Source organism: Amblyraja radiata, chromosome 8, assembly GCF_010909765.2.
Source record: "Amblyraja radiata isolate CabotCenter1 chromosome 8, sAmbRad1.1.pri, whole genome shotgun sequence".
Lineage (NCBI taxonomy): Eukaryota > Metazoa > Chordata > Chondrichthyes > Rajiformes > Rajidae > Amblyraja > Amblyraja radiata.
The window spans coordinates 81,141,625-81,159,497 of NC_045963.1; the positions used below are offsets into that span (position 1 = coordinate 81,141,625).

Genomic DNA, 17,873 nt, shown 5'->3' on the forward strand with positions numbered 1-17,873 from the left:
TCTATTCCTCTCATGATTTTATACACCTCTATATAGAAACATAGAAAATAGGTGCAGGAGGAGGCCATTCGGCCCTTCGAGCCAGCACCGCCGTTCAATGTGATCATGGCTGATCATCCAAAATCAGTACCTGCTTTTCCCCCATATCCCTTGATTCCCTTAGCCCTAAGAGCTAAATCTAGCTCTATATAAGATCACCCCTCATCCTCCTGCGCTCCAAGGAATAGAGACCCAGGTTTTACATTGAAAAATTACGGTGGAGTTTGTACGTTTTCCCAGACCAGCGATCCCCGCACACTAACACGACCCTACACACACTAGGGACAATTTACATTTATACCAAAGCCAATTGACCTACAAACCTGTACGTCTTGGAGTGTGGGAGGAAACCAGAGCACCCGGAGAAAACCCACACAGGTCACGGGGAGAACGTACAAACTCCGTTCAGACAGCACCCGTTGTCAGGATGGAACCTTTTTCACACAGAGGGTTGTGTGTCTGTGGAATTCTCTGCCTCAGAGGGCGGTGGAGGCCAGTTCTCTGGATACTTTCAAGAGAGAGCTAGATGGGGCTCTTAAAGTTAGTCGAGTCAGGGGATATGGGGAGAAGGCAGGAACGGGGTACTGATTGGGGATGATCAGCTATGATGGCGGTGCTAACTCGAAGGGCCAGATGGCCTACTCCTGCACCTATTGACTATCGGGCCTCTGGCGCCGTGAGGCAGCAACTCTACCGATGTGCCACCATGCCTGTTTAATTTTCAAACACTTTCTTATTGCAGCACCACAGATGATGCAGAAACCGTTGCTTAATTTGTCTTTCAGTTGCACGGGCTGAGGTGGGCTGAGGGTGAATCGGTGGGGTCCACGACGGAATGGATTCACCACATGTCAGGCTCGTTTGAAGACCAAGGCTATTTCAGTGGCAGCAGGGTTACATTTCTTCTTCTTGTGTATGGCGTGCACAGCCTAAAGTTGCAGGACAACTTGTTCTATTTGATCTTATTTGTTTGTGCACGCCAGGTTGATTGCATTCGTCGAAACAGGACGGACCATGTGTAGGTTGCAATCTGCCACCCCAGAGTTGCATGAAGCTCAAGATTCAAGATTCAAGAGAGTTTATTGTCATGTGTCCCAGATAGGACAATGAAATTCTTGCTTTGCTTCAGCACAACAGAATATAGTAGGCATTGACTACAGAACAGATCAGTGTGTCCATATACCATTATATAAATATATACACACATGAATAAATAAAACGGATAAAGTTCAAATAAACAGATAATGGGCTATTAATGTTCAGAGTTTTGTCCGAGCCAGGTTTAATAGCCTGATGGCTGTGGGGAAGTAGCTATTCCTGAACCTGGTTGTTGCAGTCTTCAGGCTCCTGTACCTTCTACCTGAAGGTAGCAGGGAGATGAGTGTGTGGCCAGGATGGTGTGGGTCTTTGATGATACTGCCAGCCTCTTTGAGGCAGCGACTGTGATAGATCCCCTCGATGGAAGGAAGGTCAGAGCTGATGATGGACTGGGCAGTGTTTACTACTTTTTGTAGTCTCTTCCTCTCCAGGGCGCTCAAGTTGCCGAACCAAGCCACGATGCAACCGGTCAGCATGCTCTCTACTGTGCACCTGTATAAGTTAGAGAGAGTCCTCCTTGATTATTCATATTTATGTGAGTGTGCGCGCACTTCCAGGTGAAGTAGCGCTGCTGTCGTGTGTGATGTGGCTTCCCCGTCCTCCCGCACTGTTTCCTGTGTCATTGTCCCAAGCCGACATCTCCAGCAACTGCACTAAGTGGGGGAAGTTCCTCTTTGAGGATCTCGACAGGAACCCAATAAGCACAGGCTCAATGATCAGTGCGCCCGGCGTAACAATGGCCTCCGTGGAAAGTAACGAAGTGAACTGGCCAGTCGCCACTCGAGAAGAAACGACACAGTAATATTTTAATCAACAATTATCCCTGCAGTCGCCGCTGTGATACTGAGTGCAATTACCCACCTCGATCGCAACACACAAGGTCTAACATTTCAATCAGGATTTAAAAAATGATGCAGTCACATATTGGGACGATGGTTATTTCATCGTCACAGGCGGCAAAAGTTCACAGTTTAAGGATAAGGGGGAAATCTTTTAGGACCGAGATGAGGAAAACATTTTTCACACAGAGAGTGGTGAATCTGTGGAATTCTCTGCCACAGACGGTAGTTGAGGCCAGTTCGTTAGCTAGATTTAAGAGGGAGTTAGATGTGGCCCTTGTGGCTAAAGGGATCAGGGGGTATGGAGAGAAGGCAGGTACAGGATACTGAGTTGGATGATCAGCCATGATCATATTGAATGGCGGTGCAGGCTCGAAGGGCCGAATGGCCTACTCCTGCAGCTATTGTCTATGTTTCGATGTTTCTAAAAGCACCTGAGATAAGAAAAAAAATGTTTTGCCTGGAAGAGAGAATTGAGGGGTGGGGGTGGGGGGGCTTGTGGGGGGTGGGGTGTGTGGGGGGTGGGGGTGGGAGTTTGTGGGGGAGGTGTGTAGGGTGGGTGGGTGGGGGCTTGTAGGGCGGGTGGGAGAGGTGTGGGGGTGTTGGGGGGTGGGGGTTTGTGGGGGAAGTTGTCTGGGGTGGTGGGGGGAGGGGGGTAAGTGACAATCTACATTTTGAAGAGTTTAAGATTAAAATTGCAGGTAATGTTGGAGTATGCATGCTAGTGGATTCACATTGGGGTCAGTGAATAACATTGCGAAGCTATCAGTACCAATGCAGAGACCCCCCCCCTCTCTCTCTGTGTCTCTGTCAGAAGTATGCCATTCAGCCACCAGACCCTGTTTGAAGGAAATGATTACTTTCCAGATACAGGTCTAACATTATGCTCTGTTCTGGTCTTTTTAATCTATTGTCTTCAGTTCCCACAGAAATAGTTACGTAGTGCTTTGTGTAATTTTGTTGGAAAAGTGTCTACGTATGCATGTGCCTATGGGATTACAGGGACAGCATGGTATGTGGCTGTGGGATAGAGTTGGTGTCATTCCTCTGTTATACAATATTATCTTCTAACGCACAAAACAGTTCTCCAATGCAAGCAATGGTCAGGCATGCAAGAGAGAAGTGTTCGGCACGGACTAGAAGGGCCGAGATGGCCTGTTTCCGTGCTGTAATTGTTATATGGTTATATGGTTATATCTCCGCAAAGACTTATCGGGTAAAATATATTTGGGAAGGATAACCAATTATTCATTATTCTACAGTGGAATACAGTGGGGAGCATAGTGTGTAGGAAGGAACTGCAGATGCTGGTTTAAACCGAGGACAGACACAGAGTGCTGGAGTAACTCAGCGGGTCAGGCAGCATCTGTGGAGAACATGGATAGGTGACGTTTCACAGAGTGCTGGAGTAACTCAGCGGGTCAGGCAGCATCTGTGGAGAACATGGATAGGTGACGTTTCACAGAGTGCTGGAGGAATACTGCAGGTGACGTTTCTAAGGGTTTCGACCCGAAGCATCACCTATTCATCTGGTGGAAGCGTTTTCCACTCACCTAGACCTGGTCTTTGAGGGTTAAATTATAAAGACTGGTCCCACAACCCTTGGCCTGCATTCCCCTGAGTGCAGGAGATTAAGGGATGATCTGATCAAGATGTTAAAACATTAAAGGTGTTTGCTGGAGTGCCGACAAATGTTCCCTGAGACGGCAGAATACATCACTATCTTGAAACAGACTTTACTATATTTTACATTGCACTAAACGTTATTCCATTATCATGTATCTGTACTCTGTAAATGGCTCAATTGTAATCCTGACCCGCTGAGTTACTCCAGCACTCTGTGAAACGTCACCTATCCATGTTCTCCACAGATGCTGCCTGACCCGCTGAGTTACTCCAGCACTCTGTGAAACGTCACCTATCCATGTTCTCCACAGATGCTGCCTGACCCGCTGAGTTACTCCAGCACTCTGTGAAACGTCACCTATCCATGTTCTCCACAGATGCTGCCTGACCCGCTGAGTTACTCCAGCACTCTGTGAAACGTCACCTATCCATGTTCTCCACAGATGCTGCCTGACCCGCTGAGTTACTCCAGCACTCTGTGAAACGACACCGTCACCTATCCATGTTCTCCACAGATGCTGCCTGACCCGCTGAGTTACTCCAGCACTCTGTGAAACGTCACCTATCTATGTTCTCCACAGATGCTGCCTGACCCGCTGAGTTACTCCAGCACTCTGTGAAACGTCACCTATCCATGTTCTCCACAGATGCTGCCTGACCCGCTGAGTTACTCCAGCACTTTGTGTCTATCTTCAGTTTAAATCTGCATCTCCTTCCTACACATGCCACTGCCAGAATCAGGCCTCCATGACATTCCTCAGATGCACTTATCAATACTGAGCACATCTCAGTTTGGTTTAGGTTGAGGTTTAATATTGTCACATGTACCGAGGTACAGTGAAAAGCTTTGTTCTGCAAGCTATCCAAAGAGATCAGATAACACTACACATAAATCCAATCAGATCAAACTCCAGTCCAACAGGTGGAGCAAAGGGGAAGATACAGAGTGCAGAATATAGTTCTCAGCATTGTAGCGCATCAGTTTAGTCTTTAAAGATACAGTGTCGAAACAGGCCCGTCCGTGCTGACCTGTGATCATCCCGTACACTAGCACTTTCCTACACACACTGGGGCCATTTACAATTTTTTATACAGAAGCCAGTTAACCTACGAACCTGCACGTCTTTGGAGTGTGGGAGGAAAAGGAAGATCTCGGAGAAAACCCAGGCAGGTCACGGGGAGAAAGTGCAAACTCCGTACAGACAGCACCCGTAGTCAGGATGGAACCCGGGTCTCTGGAGCTGTGAGGCAGCAATTCCACCCGCTGTGCCACCATGCCCACCCCACTTACTCCCATGCTTGAACCCATTGTTGAATGTTTGGATCTGAATATTTTGCATGTTTTCTAACATAAGCCCAAATCTTTGAGTAAATTGTAGGTTTATCTAACATCTTGGGGCATATTTCTTGTAAAGTTGAGCGGCACGGTGTTGCAGCGGTAGAGTTGCTGCCTCACGGCGCCAGAGACCCGGGTTCCATCCTGGCTACGGGCGCTGTCTGTACGGAGTTTGCACGTTCTCCCCGTGACCTGCGTGGGTTTTCTCCGGGATCTCCGGTTTCCTCCCACACTCCAAAGTCGCACAGGTTTGTAGGTTAATTGGCTTGGGAGAAATGTAAAATTGTCCCTAGTGTGTGTAGGATAGTGTTAGTGTGCGGGGATCGCTGGTCAGTGCGGACTCGTTGGGCCGAAGGGCCTGTTTCCGTGCTGTATCTCTAAAACTAATACTTTTTGTTATTTGTAGTCTGTCTTTTTGGTTTGTTTTTGGAGGTCGTTTAGTCTTTTTTATGTGTGGCATCTTCGCCCCCCCCCTCGCGGCCCCCCATCTGGATTGGCGGGGCCTTTCCTGCCGGAGACGGGCCAGAGCTTCAGCGGCGGCGCAGCGCTGGAATCCATCGCGGAGCGGGCCATGCCTTACCGGGATCGCCGTGTTGGAGCTCCGGAGTGCTGGGTCTGCTGACTCCAACACCGTGGAGCTGTGGTCTGCGGAGCTTCCAGCCGCGGGCGGCGCTGACTTGAACATCGCGGAGGCCTGGGATCTTTCGCCGAGGATCGCCAGTGTTGGAGCTCCGCCCAGCTCGGCCTGTGGGCTTCGGGAGCCGCGGTCTCCGGTAGGATGCGGCCGATTCGGAAACTCCAGTGCCACTGAGAGTGTTCTTCCGTTCCGACGCCGGAGTTACATCATCCCGGCGAGAGGGCCTGAAACATCGGGCCGCCCGTAGCGGCGACTGCGGACGCCTCAATAGGCCCCGACCCCAACCACGGGTGAACAAGAGGAAGAGGACTGTACTTTGCTGCCTTCCCTCACAGTGGGAACGTTGATTCCGCTGTGTGGGATGTTTTATGTTAAATTCTAGTGTTGTGTTTATCTTATTTGTGTGTTGCATGGTAACTCACATTTCACTGCAACAATTGGTGTGTGTGACAATAAATGTCCTTTGTCCTTTAAATAAAATGACAATAGACAATAGGTGCAGGATTAGGCCTGTGTTTCCTCGTCTCCGTATTCTTAAACAGCGGCTTAAACAGATAAACAGATAGATCAACTCTGCACCACGACTCGTGCTGTATGCAAGAAATGTATTTAACTGCAACTGGTACACGGGACAATAATGACACCATTAAATATCACCACTAGTTTAGTTGAGGTCCTGGGATCCAGCAACAACACTATCATAAGGTCATAAGTGATAGTAGAGGTTACGATGATGTTGCCAGGCTGCGAGCCATAGGGAGAGGTTGAGTTGGCTGGGTCTCTATTCGATGGAGCGCAGGATAGACAATAGACAATAGACAACAGGTGCAGGAGTAGGCCATTCGGCCCTTCGAGCCAGCACCGCCATTCAGTGTGATCATGGCTGATCATCCACAATCAGTACCCCGTTCCTGCCTTCTCCCTAGATCCCCTGACTCCGCTATCTTTAAGAGCCCTATCTAGCTCTCTCTTGAAAGCATCCAGAGAACTGGCCTCCACCGCCCTCTGAGGCAGAGAATTCCACAGACTCACAACTCTCTGTGAGAAAAAGTGTTTCCTCGTCTCCGTTCTAAATGGCTTACCCCTTATTCTTAAACTGTGCGTGACCCCTGGTTCTGGACTCCCCCAACATCGGGAACAAAAATGGATTCTAACTAAGCGGTGAATTCAATCATATTCAGAGAGTTACAACCCAGTGACTGGCTGGTCACATCCGCGGATCTGAACCTCATTTTACTTTTAGTCCAAGACTTTCTCAACTGCGTTAAGGGTTGTCTTCCATCCAATTATATTTTGACAGCCTCCTAGTAGCAGTTGTGTTGGCGTTCCCTGCACCTGCTCATTCGCCCTTCACAGGGCAACAAGGGCGGGACACTGCCAGGCAACATTCCCTGCCAGCATGGAGTTACTGACAATATCTTGCAACCTTGAACTGAATACAAGCCTGGCCCGACCACTACTGTTTGCTGAGTTCTGCTTGTGTGAAAAATCTCTTCCTGTGAAATTTCTGCCTCGGTTTTGGTCTCCGAGGAGTCAGACTTAACCGACTGGCTGTTTGCAAGTGAGCAAAAACAAAATTGGCCAAAATGGCATTAATATTTCATCAGGTCTTTGTGATGTAGTGGGCTTAGCTATCCTTAATGGTTCACTTTGCCAGCCAATCATTCATACATGATTAAACAGCGGCTGCACTGTTCCGTCTGTTTCTCTGATACACCCCAGTTACTGCGAACAAGTTCCCAGCAAGGCAGCCATTACAGACGGGAATCACCTGTCGATACCCCCCCGACTCTGGTCATTGTCCTCACTGTGAGTGGCTGCCTGACGTCTGCCTCCATCACTGGATCAACATCGACCCATAGCTGCTGTCATCATCCGGTGTGTGTGTGTGTGTGTGTGTGTGCGTGCGTGCGTGCGTGCGTGCGTGCGTGCGTGCGTGCGTGCGTGTGTGTGTGTGTGTGTGAGTGTGTAAGAGTGTGTGTGTGTGTATGTGTGTGTGTGTGTGAGTGTGTAAGAGTGTGTGTGTGTGTATGTGTGTGTGTGAGTGTGTTTGTGTGTATGTGTGAGTGCGTGTGTGTGTGTGTGAGTGTGTGTGTCTGAATGTGTTTGCATGAGTGTGTGTGTGTGCGCGCGTGTGTGAGTGTGTGTGTGCGCGCGTGTGTGCGAGTGTTTGCATGTGTGTGAGTGTGTGTGAGTGTGTAGGTGTGTGTGATTGTGAGTGCGTGAGTGTGTGTGTGCGTATGAGTGTGTGAGTGTGTATGAGTGTGTATGAGTGTGTGTGTGTGTGTGTATGAGTGTGTGAGAGTTTGTAAGTGTGCGTGAGTGAGCGTGTGTGTGTGTGTGTGTGCGAGTATGCGTATGTGTGTGTGTGTGTGTGTGTGTGTGTGAGTGTGTTTGTGTGTATGTGTGAGTGCGTGTGTGTGTGTGTGAGTGTGTGTGTGTGAGTGTGTGTGTCTGAATGTGTTTGCATGAATGTGTGTGCGCGCGTGTGTGCGAGTGTTTGCATGTGTGTGAGTGTGTGTGTGAGTGTGTGTGAGTGTGTAGGTGTGTGTGATTGTGAGTGCGTGAGTGTGTGTGTGCGTATGAGTGTGTGAGTGTGTATGAGTGTGTATGAGTGTGTGAGAGTTTGTAAGTGTGCGTGAGTGAGTGTGAGTGAGTGTGTGAGTGTGAGTGTGCCTGGGTGTGAGTGTGTGTGTGTGTAAGAGTGTGTGTGTGTGTGTGTGTGTGTGTGTGTGTGTGTGTGTGTGTGTGTGTGTGTGTGTGTGTGTGTGTGTGTGTGTGAGAATGTGTGTGTGTCAGTTTGTGTGTGTGTGTGTGTATCAGTGTGCATGTGTGAGTGAGCGTGTGAGTGTTTGCATGTGTGTGAGTGTGTGTGTGCGTCAGTGTGTGTGTGTGTGTGTGTGAGTATGTGTATGTGTGTGTGTGTGTGAGTGTGTTTGTGTGTATGTGTGTGAGTGCGTGTGTGTGTGAGTGTGTGTGTCTGAATGTGTTTGCATGAGTGTGTGTGTGCGCGCGTGTGTGCGAGTGTTTGCATGTGTGTGTGTGAGTGTGTGTGAGTGTGTAGGTGTGTGTGATTGTGAGTGCGTGAGTGTGTGTGTGCGTATGAGTGTGTGTGTGCGTATGAGTGTGTGAGTGTGTATGAATGTGTATGAGTGTGTGTGAGTGTGTATGAGTGTGTGTGTGTGTGTACGAGTGTGTGAGAGTTTGTAAATGTGTGTGAGTGAGTGTGAGTGTGCCTGGGTGTGAGTGTGTGTGTGTGTGTGTGTGTGTGTGTGAGAGTGTGAGTGTGAGTGTGAGTGTGCGTGGGCGTGTGCGTGTGCGTGTGTGTGTGCGCGTGCATGTGTTGTGAGTGTGTGTGTGCGTGTGCGTGTGCGTGTGCGTGTGCGTGTGAGTGTGTGGGCGGGTGCGGGCGCGTGGGCGTGGGCGCGTGAGCGTGCGCGTGCGCGCGCGCGTGTGTGTGCGTGTGCCCGTGCGCGTGCCCGTGCGCGTTTGCGTGCGCGTGCGCGTGCGCGTGAGCGTTAATGTGTGTGTGCGTGTGCGTGTGCGTGTGAGTGTGTGTGTGCGCGCGTATGCATGTGCGTGTGCGTGTGCACGTGTATGCGCGTGTGCGTGTGTGTGTGCGTGTGCGTGAGTGCATGTGCGTGCCCGTGCGCGTTTGCGTGTGCGTCAGTGCGTGTGTGTGCGTGTGCATGCGCGTGTGTGTGTGCGTGTGCGTGCACGTGCGCGTGTGCGTGTGCGTCAGTGCGTGTGTGTGCGTGTGCATGCGCGTGTGTGTGTGCGTGTGCGTGAGTGTGTGTGCGTGTGTGTGAGAACAGATACACCTGACTCCAAACACATTAATGAGTTCGATTCTCTTTAACAAAAGGAAACTCTCTCGTAAAGATTTCAGATTGAGTTCACCAGCTCAATTATTTATGAAACCAGATGACAGGTTAATTTTATACAACCCAGTGGATGATGTCAAAGTATAAATAACATGGAGTGAGGATGTAATGAACAAAGGCCAGGTTTTGTAAGCTTCCTGAAGCTTGTGAGGATGTGATGATCAGCCATGATCACATTGAATGGCGGTGCTGGATCGAAGGGCTGAATGGCCTCCTCCTGCACCTATTGTCTATTGGGACCCGGATTTCACTTCAGACAACTTTTGTGTTTTGTGTACAATTGGAATGAACAGTCATTGATCAGTGGTAGACACAAGATGCCGGAGTAACTCAGCGGGACAGGCAGGCAGCATCTCTGGAGAGAAGGAGTGAGCGACGTTTCGGGTCGAGACCCTTCTTCAAGCTGAAGTAGTCAGGATGGAACCCGGTTCTCTGGCGCTGTAAGGCAGCACCGTGCAGCCATCACCGTCAATTAAGACACAGTGTCCTGCAGTCTTTAAAAGTAACTATACCAAGGGGGACTTGTTGGGTCCCGTCCTCTCAACACGGAGGGACAGGGGAGATGGAGATGGAGAGGGGGAGGGGAGAGAGAGAGGGGGGGTAGAAAGGAGTGGGGTAGAGAAGAGGGGGGGCGGAAAGAGAGGGAGGGGGTGGAGGGGAGGGGAGAGCGGGTTGGAGGAGTGGGGAGGGGGGGTGGAGGAGTGGGGAGGGGGGGTGGAGGAGTGTAGTGGGGGGGGGGGGGGGAGAGGGGGGGAAGGATGTGCTGGCTCTGGAGAGGGTCCAGAGGAGGTTTACAAGAACGATCCCAGGAATGAGTGGGTTAACGTACGATGAGCGTTTGTCGGCACTGGGCCTGTACTCGCTGGAGTTTAGAAGAATGAGGGGGGACCTCATTGAAACTTACAGAATAGTGAAAGGCCTGGATAGAGTGGATGTGGAGAGGATGTTTCCACTAGTGGGAGAGTCTAGGACCAGAGGTCACAGTCTCAGAATTAAAGGAAGGAGGTGAGGAGGAATTTATTTTGTCAGAGGGTGGTGAATCTGTGGGATTCATTGCCACACACGGCTGTGGGGGCTGTCAGTGGATATTGAGGCAGAGATTGACAGATTGTTGATTAGTACGGGTGTCAGGGGTTATGGGGAGAAGGCAGGAGAATGGGGTTAGGAGGGAGAGATCGATCAGCCATGATTGAATGGCGGAGTAGACTTGATGGGCCGAATGGCCTAATTCTGCTCCAATCACGTATGAATGTATAATATTCTTGGTACACACTGCAGGTTAATCCACCTCAGGAATTACTGTAGTGCTGGGGTTACTCAGCAGGTCAGGCAGCATCTCTGGAGACAATGAAGAGGTGTCATTTCATGTCAGAACCCTTCTTCAAACACTTCACTCAGCTTTTCCTTGCTTCTTATAATCCTTCGTTTTGTAAAACTGGACTTGATGGGCTGAATGGCCTAATTCTTCTCCTATTCCTTTTGGCTTTATGACCACATGGGTTTTCTCCGGGTGCTCCGATTTCCTCCCACGTCCCAAATACGTGCGGGTTTGTAGGTTGATCGGCCCCTCTGTAAATTGTAGGGAGTGGATGGGAAAGTGGAATAGCATAGAACTGGAGTGAACGGGCGATCGCTGGTCGGTGCAGACTGGGTGTGGACCTGTTTCCGTGCTGTATCTTTCAATCAACCAGTCAAAACCATCAGCTCAGCGCAACTTCATTCCGTTTCTTATTTCTTTAAAAAGAATGTATTAATATTTTCCAACACTAGAATTCTCAACCTTCTGCCCCTCTTGAAAAATAGAATCTAGTGTGACTTCTCGTACATAGACACTAAATGCTGGCGGCATGGTGGCGCAGTGGTAGAGTTGCTGCCTTACAGCGCTCGCAGCACCAGATACCCGGGCGCTGTCTGTACGGAGTTTGCACGTTCTCTCCCCGTGACCTGCGTGGGTTTACCCCAAGATCTTCGGTTTCCTCCCACACTCCAAAGACGTACAGGTTTGTAGGTTAATTGTCTAGGTATAAAGGTACATTGCCCCCAGTGTGTGTAGGGCAGTGTCAGTGTGCGGGGAGCACTGGTCAGTGCGTACTCGATGGGCCGAAGGGCCTGTTTTTGTGCTGTATCTCCAAACTAAACTCAACTAAAGTAAACTAAACTCCGCGGGACAGGCAGCATCTCTGGAGAGAAGGAATGGGTGTCGTTTCGGGTCGAGACCATTCTTCTGTCTGTCTGAAGACTGAGTTCCGTATACTTTGTCACCCATTCCTTCTGTCCCGCTGAGTTACTCCAGCATTTTGTGTCTATCTACAGGCCCTTCGGCCCACCGAGTCCGTCCGCACCGACCAGCGATCACCGCACATTAACACTATCCTACACACACACTAGGGACAATATACATTCATACCAAGACAATTGTGTGTCTATTGTGGAATCTATAGGATCTTGGCTTGGAATCAAGGAGTCTGTCTGTCGTAAACATATAACCATATAACAATTACAGCACGGAAACAGGCCATCTCGACCCTTCTAGTCCGTGCCGAACACTTATTCTCCCCTAGTCCCATCTACCTGCACTCAGACCATAACCCTCCATTCCTTTCCCGTCCATATACCTATCCAATTTATTTTTAAATGATAAAATCGAACCTGCCTCCACCACTTCCACTGGAAGCTCATTCCACACAGCTACCACTCTCTGAGTAAAGAAGTTCCCCCTCATGTTACCCCTAAACTTCTGTCCCTTAATTCTCAAATTATGTCCTCTTGTTTGAATCTTCCCTACTCTCAATGGGAAAAGCTTATCCACGTCTACTCTGTCTATCCCTCTCATCATTTTAAAGACCTCTATCAAGTCCCCCCTTAACCTTCTGCGCTCCAAAGAATAAAGACCTATCTTGTTCAACCTTAGTTGCTGAAACCCAGGCAACATTCTTGTAAATCTCCTCTGTACTCTCTCTATTTTGTTGACATCTTGATGTAGGGTCTCGACCCGAAACGTCACCCATTCCTTCTCTCCAGAGCTGCTGCCTGTCCCGCTGAGTTACTCCAGCATTTTGTGTCTATCTTCGGTGTAAACCGGCATCTGCAGTTCCTTCCCACACAGCCCAACGATTGCCGAGCTCTGCAGGTTTTAATGATCAGTGCAACGCCTGATGTCCCCAGAGATGGGAACGCATTGCCGATGCCCTAATCACTTCTGTGTGAAATATGTGTTTTTCTTAAGTGTTTTCTGTTGCCTTTGTTCACAATGAATTGCAGAATGAATGATTAAAGTGCCGGCCATAGACAGATTTCCCAAATGGCTTTCTTTATCTGATGTTGGTAATCTTAATCCATGTATAACATTTCTCAGCAAATGTGTTAAATGCTAAACAGCCCTTGATTCCTAGCAGACAGACACAAAAAGCTGGAGTATCTCAGCGGGACAGGCAGCATCTCTGGAGAGAGGGAACGGGTAGGTGACAAAGTGTACATCATGTCCTGAATACTTAGTACAAGCACTGGCAGGGCAGTTTGGATTGGGTTGAATTTTCAATTTACCTAAATCAATTCAACATTAATGTATGTTTTGAGTGTCAGCTTTTTAAGGTTGAGATGGGGAAAGTTCTTCACTCAGGACCTTGTGAATTAGAGTCATTGAGTCTTACAGTGTGGAACCAGGCCATTCGGCCCAACTTGCCCACACCGTCCATCTGCACTAGTCCCACCTACGCGCGTTTAGCCCATATCCCCCCAAAAAAAACATCCTATCCATGTACCTGTCCAAGGTAGACAAAAATGCTGGAGAATCTCAGCGGGACAGGCAGCAATTATGGAGCGAAGGAATGGGCGACGTTTCGGGTCGAGACCCTTCTTCGAAGGAATGGGTGACGCCACCCATTCCTTCACTCCAATGATGCTGCCTCACCTGCTAAGTTTCTCCAGCATTTTTGTCCACATAGAAATTAGGTGCAGGAGTAGGCCATTCAGCCCTTCGAGCCTGCACCGCCATTCAATATGATCATGGCTGATCATCCAACTCAGTATCCCATCCCTGTCTTCTCTCCATACCCCCTGATCCCTTTAGCCACAAGGGCCACATCTAACTCCCTCTTAAATATAGCCAATGAACTGGCCTCAACTACCTTCTGTGGCAGAGAGTTCCAGAGATTCACCACTCTCTGTGTGAAAAATGGTTTTCTCATCTCGGTCCTAAAGGATTTCCCCCTTATCCTTAAACTGTGACCCCTTGTTCTGGACTTCCCCAACATCGGGAACAATCTTCCTGCATCTAGCCTGTCCAACCCCACTCAAGAATTTTGTAAGTTTCTATAAGATCCCCCCTCAAACTCCTAAATTCTAGCGAGTACAAGCCGAGTCTATCCAGTCTTTCTTCATATGAAAGTCCTGACATCCCAGGAATCAGTCTGGTGAACCTTCTCTGTACTCCCTCTACGGCAAGAATATCTTTCCTCAGATTAGGAGACCAAAACTGTACGCAATACTCCAGGTGTGGTCTCACCTTTGATTGTTCCAGCATCTGCAGTTCCTTCTTGAACATGTACCTGTCCAAATGCCTCATAAATGCTGTGATAGTCCCATCCTCAACTGCCTCCTCTGGCAGCTCGTTCCATACACCCACCACCCTTTTTTAGTAAAAAAGTCACCCCTCAGATTCCTATTAAATCGTTTTCTCCGGGATCTCCGGTTTCCTCCCACACTTCAAAGACTTACAGGTTTGTACAGGTGTGAAGAAGGGTCTCGACCCGAAACTTCACCCAATCCTTCTCTCCAGAGATGCTGCCTGTCTCGCTGAGTTACTCCAGCATTTTGTGTCTATCTACAGGTTTGTACGTTAAGTGGCTTGGTATAAAGGTTAAAATAAAATAGTCCCTAGTGTGTGTAGTGTTAGTGTAGTGGGGATCGCTGGTCGGTGTGGATGGACTCGGTGGGACAAAGGGCCTGTTTCCGCGCTGTATCTCTAAACAAAACTAAAGGTGAGCTATGATCTGATTGAACAATCTTCAATGATGTGATTGGAGCAGGCAGACTAGATGAGCAGCTCGTCATGTTACGTTTTAAATAGTTTCCGATTCTTGCTGGCGTTATACGTTGGGCTGGCTTGTACATTCGGGCACAAATGTCTGAATTAAGGTGAAGGTAAAGTGTAAGATTGTTACTTGTAGGTGATATGTCAGATCCACACTGCCCCATATACTTAGACTTTAGGTTTAAAGATACAGCGCGGAAACAGGCCCTTCAGCCCACCGTGTCCGCGCCGACCAGCGATCCCCGCACACTAACACTATCCTACACACACTCGGGACAATTGACAATTTACAGAAGCCAATTAACCTACAAACCTGTACGTCTTTGGAGTGTGGGAGGAAACCGGAGCGCCCGGAGAAAACCCACGCAGGTCACGGGGAAAACGTGCAAACTCCGTACAGACAGCACCCGTAGTCTCCATTTGTGGTATCACCGTCAGTATTTGGAGCAGGGCTTTGCTTCTCTGTCCTTGTATGGGCCGAGCTATAGGGGGAGATGAGGACTTTATTCCTTGCCGTTCAGCAAGCTGAATGCCAGAGGATGTTGTTGATATTTGATTGCAACAAGCCCAGTTCATCTATTACGTTGATCCTTACAGACCAATACCAACTCCCATTTCAACATTGTCTTTATTTTAATATTTTAATCCTTATTTCACGTAAGTGCCTGGCCTTGCCAGCTCTCCGACAGACACGCCTGTGTTTCTACGAGTCTGGAGCGTTGTGTACAACAAATTTGTTCTCTTCACCATTGAGGAGGAACGGGGTACTGATTGGGGATGATCAGCCATGATCACATTGAATGGCGGTGCTGGCTCGAAGGGCTGAATGGCCTACTCCTGCACCTATTGTCTATTGTCTATTGTCTATTGTCTTCCACTGAAGATAGACACAAAATACTGGAGTAACTCAGCGGGACAGGCAGCATCCCTCATGATTTTATACAGCTCTATAAGATCGCCCCTCATCCTCCTGCGCTCCAAGGAATAAAGTCCTTGCCTGCCGAACCTTCCCCCTGTAGCCGAGTTCTCATCAATCTTCTCTGCACTCTTTCCTGCTTTAATGATATCCTTGCTAATGGTATTTTGTTCTCTGAAGTAAATATAGCCCAGCAGCCCACAAGGACAAACGCATTCACTGTGAAAGGTCAGTGAACTGTCATCAATCCGGATACCTGCGTGCGGCCTACGTTTGTGGGAAGTCGGGTTTTTCCAAATTTAACCGCAGTCGGCATCTCGTCTTTTAGACCTTAGAGATACAGCATCGTGGCTTGGTTCGGCAACTTGAGCGCCCTGGAGAGGAAAAGACTACAAAAAGTAGTAAACACTGCCCAGTCCATCATCGGCTCTGACCTCCCTTCCATCGAGGGGATTTATCGCAGTCGCTGCCTCAAAAAGGTATCATCAAGGACCCACACCATCCTGGCCATACACTCATCTCCCTGCTACCTTCAGGTAGAAGGTACAGGAGCCTGAAGACTGCAACAACCAGGTTCAGGAATAGCTACTTCCCCACAGCCATCAGGCTATTAAACCTGGCTCGGACAAAACTCTGAACATTAATAACCCATTATCTATTATTTGCACTTTATCAGTTTATTTATTCATGTGTGTATATATTTATATAATGGTATATGGACACACTGATCTGTTCTGTAGTCAATGCCTACTATGTTCTGTTGTGCTGAAGCAAAGCAAGAATTTCATTGTCCTATCTGGGACACATGACAATAAACTCACTTGAAACTTGAATCTTGAATCGTGAAACAGGCCCTTCAGCCCACTGAGCCCGTGCCACCCCGCACACTAACACTAACTTACACACCCCAGGGACAATTTTACCACTTACCGAAGCCAATTAACTAACAGTTCCCCGTGACCTGCCGGGGTAGGAGTGTGGGAGGAAATGGAAGATCTCGGAGAAAACCCAGGCAGGTCACGGGGAGAACGTGCAAACTCCGTACAGACAGTGCCCATGGTCGTGATGGAACCCGGGTCTCTGGCGCTGTGAGGCAGCAACTCTACCGCTGCGCCACCGTGCCGCCCACAGCATGATAATTTAAAAGATGTTCGGACACCTACGTGGACAGGAAAGGTTTCCATGGATATGGGCCAAATGTGGGTAAATGGAACGAGCTTAGATGAGGCAGGGAGTTGTGAATCTGTGGGATTCTCTGCCTCAGAGGGCGGTGGAGGCCGGTTCTCTGGATACTTTCAAGAGAGAGCTAGATAGGGCTCATAAATATAGCAGATATGGGGAGAAGGCAGGAACGGGGTACTGATTGTTGATGATACAGCCACGATCACATTGAATGTGGCTCGAAGGGCCGAATGGCCTACTCCTGCAACTATTGCCTATTGTCTTTCCACTGAAGTTAGATACAGCATGCTGGAGTAACTCAGCGGGACAGGCAACGTCTCTGGAGAGAAGGAATGGGTGGCGTTTCGGGTCGGGACCCTTCTTTAGACTGGTCAGCACACAACAAAAGCTTTTCACTCTACCTCGGCACACGTGACAATAAACTAAACTAAATTAGGCAAAGAGCAGAAAGGATGGCAATAAACAATAGACAATAGACAACAGGTGCAGGAGTAGGCCATTCGGCCCTTCGAGCCAGCACCGTCATTCAATATGATCATGGTTGATCATCCCCAATCAGTACCCCGTTCCTGCCTTCTCCCCATATCCCCTGACTCCGCTATCTTTAAGAGCCCTATCTAGCTCTCGCTTGAAAGCATCCAGAGAACCGGCCTCCACCGCCCTCTGAGGTGGCGCAGCGGTAGAGTTGCCGTCTTACAGCGCCAGAGACCCGGGTTCGATAGAGTTAGCGTGCGGGGATCGCTGGTCGGCGCGGGCTCGGTGGGCCGAAGGGCCTGTTTGCGTGCTGTAGTATCTCTAAGCCAAACCAAAAGCAAACTAAACTGCAGGAAGGAACTGCAGATGCTGGTTTAAACCGAAGAGAGACACAAAAGAGCTGGAGTAACTCGGCTGGGAATGGGATGAGTTCTCCCGCTCACAGTTCACACAACAAGCAGGATGGAATCACCTTTGACTTATAAGTTCTAGCCAAAATACGATAAGCCCTGGCGCCCCCAGAATAAAACATCTGAGGTCACGGAACTCAGCATAAGATCATCCTGAAACAAGGTGAAGCTGGAGTCGAGTTTCCATGTCGAGTGGATTCCGATTGTCATGGCGAGGTTGAGGATGAGTACTTAGCTAAATATTACCTTGAATGTAGGCATGTTGGCAAATTGTTTTTCTCTGTTCATAATTTAATGTCGCTTCCTGCCAGCTGTGATTTAGTAGTGACAAATGAAAACACAAAGGCTCTTGAAGAACAGTCGCTGCAGGCAGCGTTGTGAAGCCCAGCTTGTACTGACA

At 48.9% G+C, this 17,873-nt stretch overlaps 1 long non-coding RNA gene across 1 annotated transcript; it reads right to left on the bottom strand.

The window, feature by feature from the left end:
- Positions 1-953: 953 nt before the first annotated feature.
- Positions 954-17,259, bottom strand: LOC116975794. Its single transcript, XR_004412780.1, has 3 exons — positions 17,247-17,259; positions 15,842-15,845; positions 954-1,069 (listed from the first exon to the last, which is right to left on the bottom strand). It is a non-coding gene; the product is annotated as an uncharacterized LOC116975794 (long non-coding RNA).
- Positions 17,260-17,873: the final 614 nt, after the last annotated feature.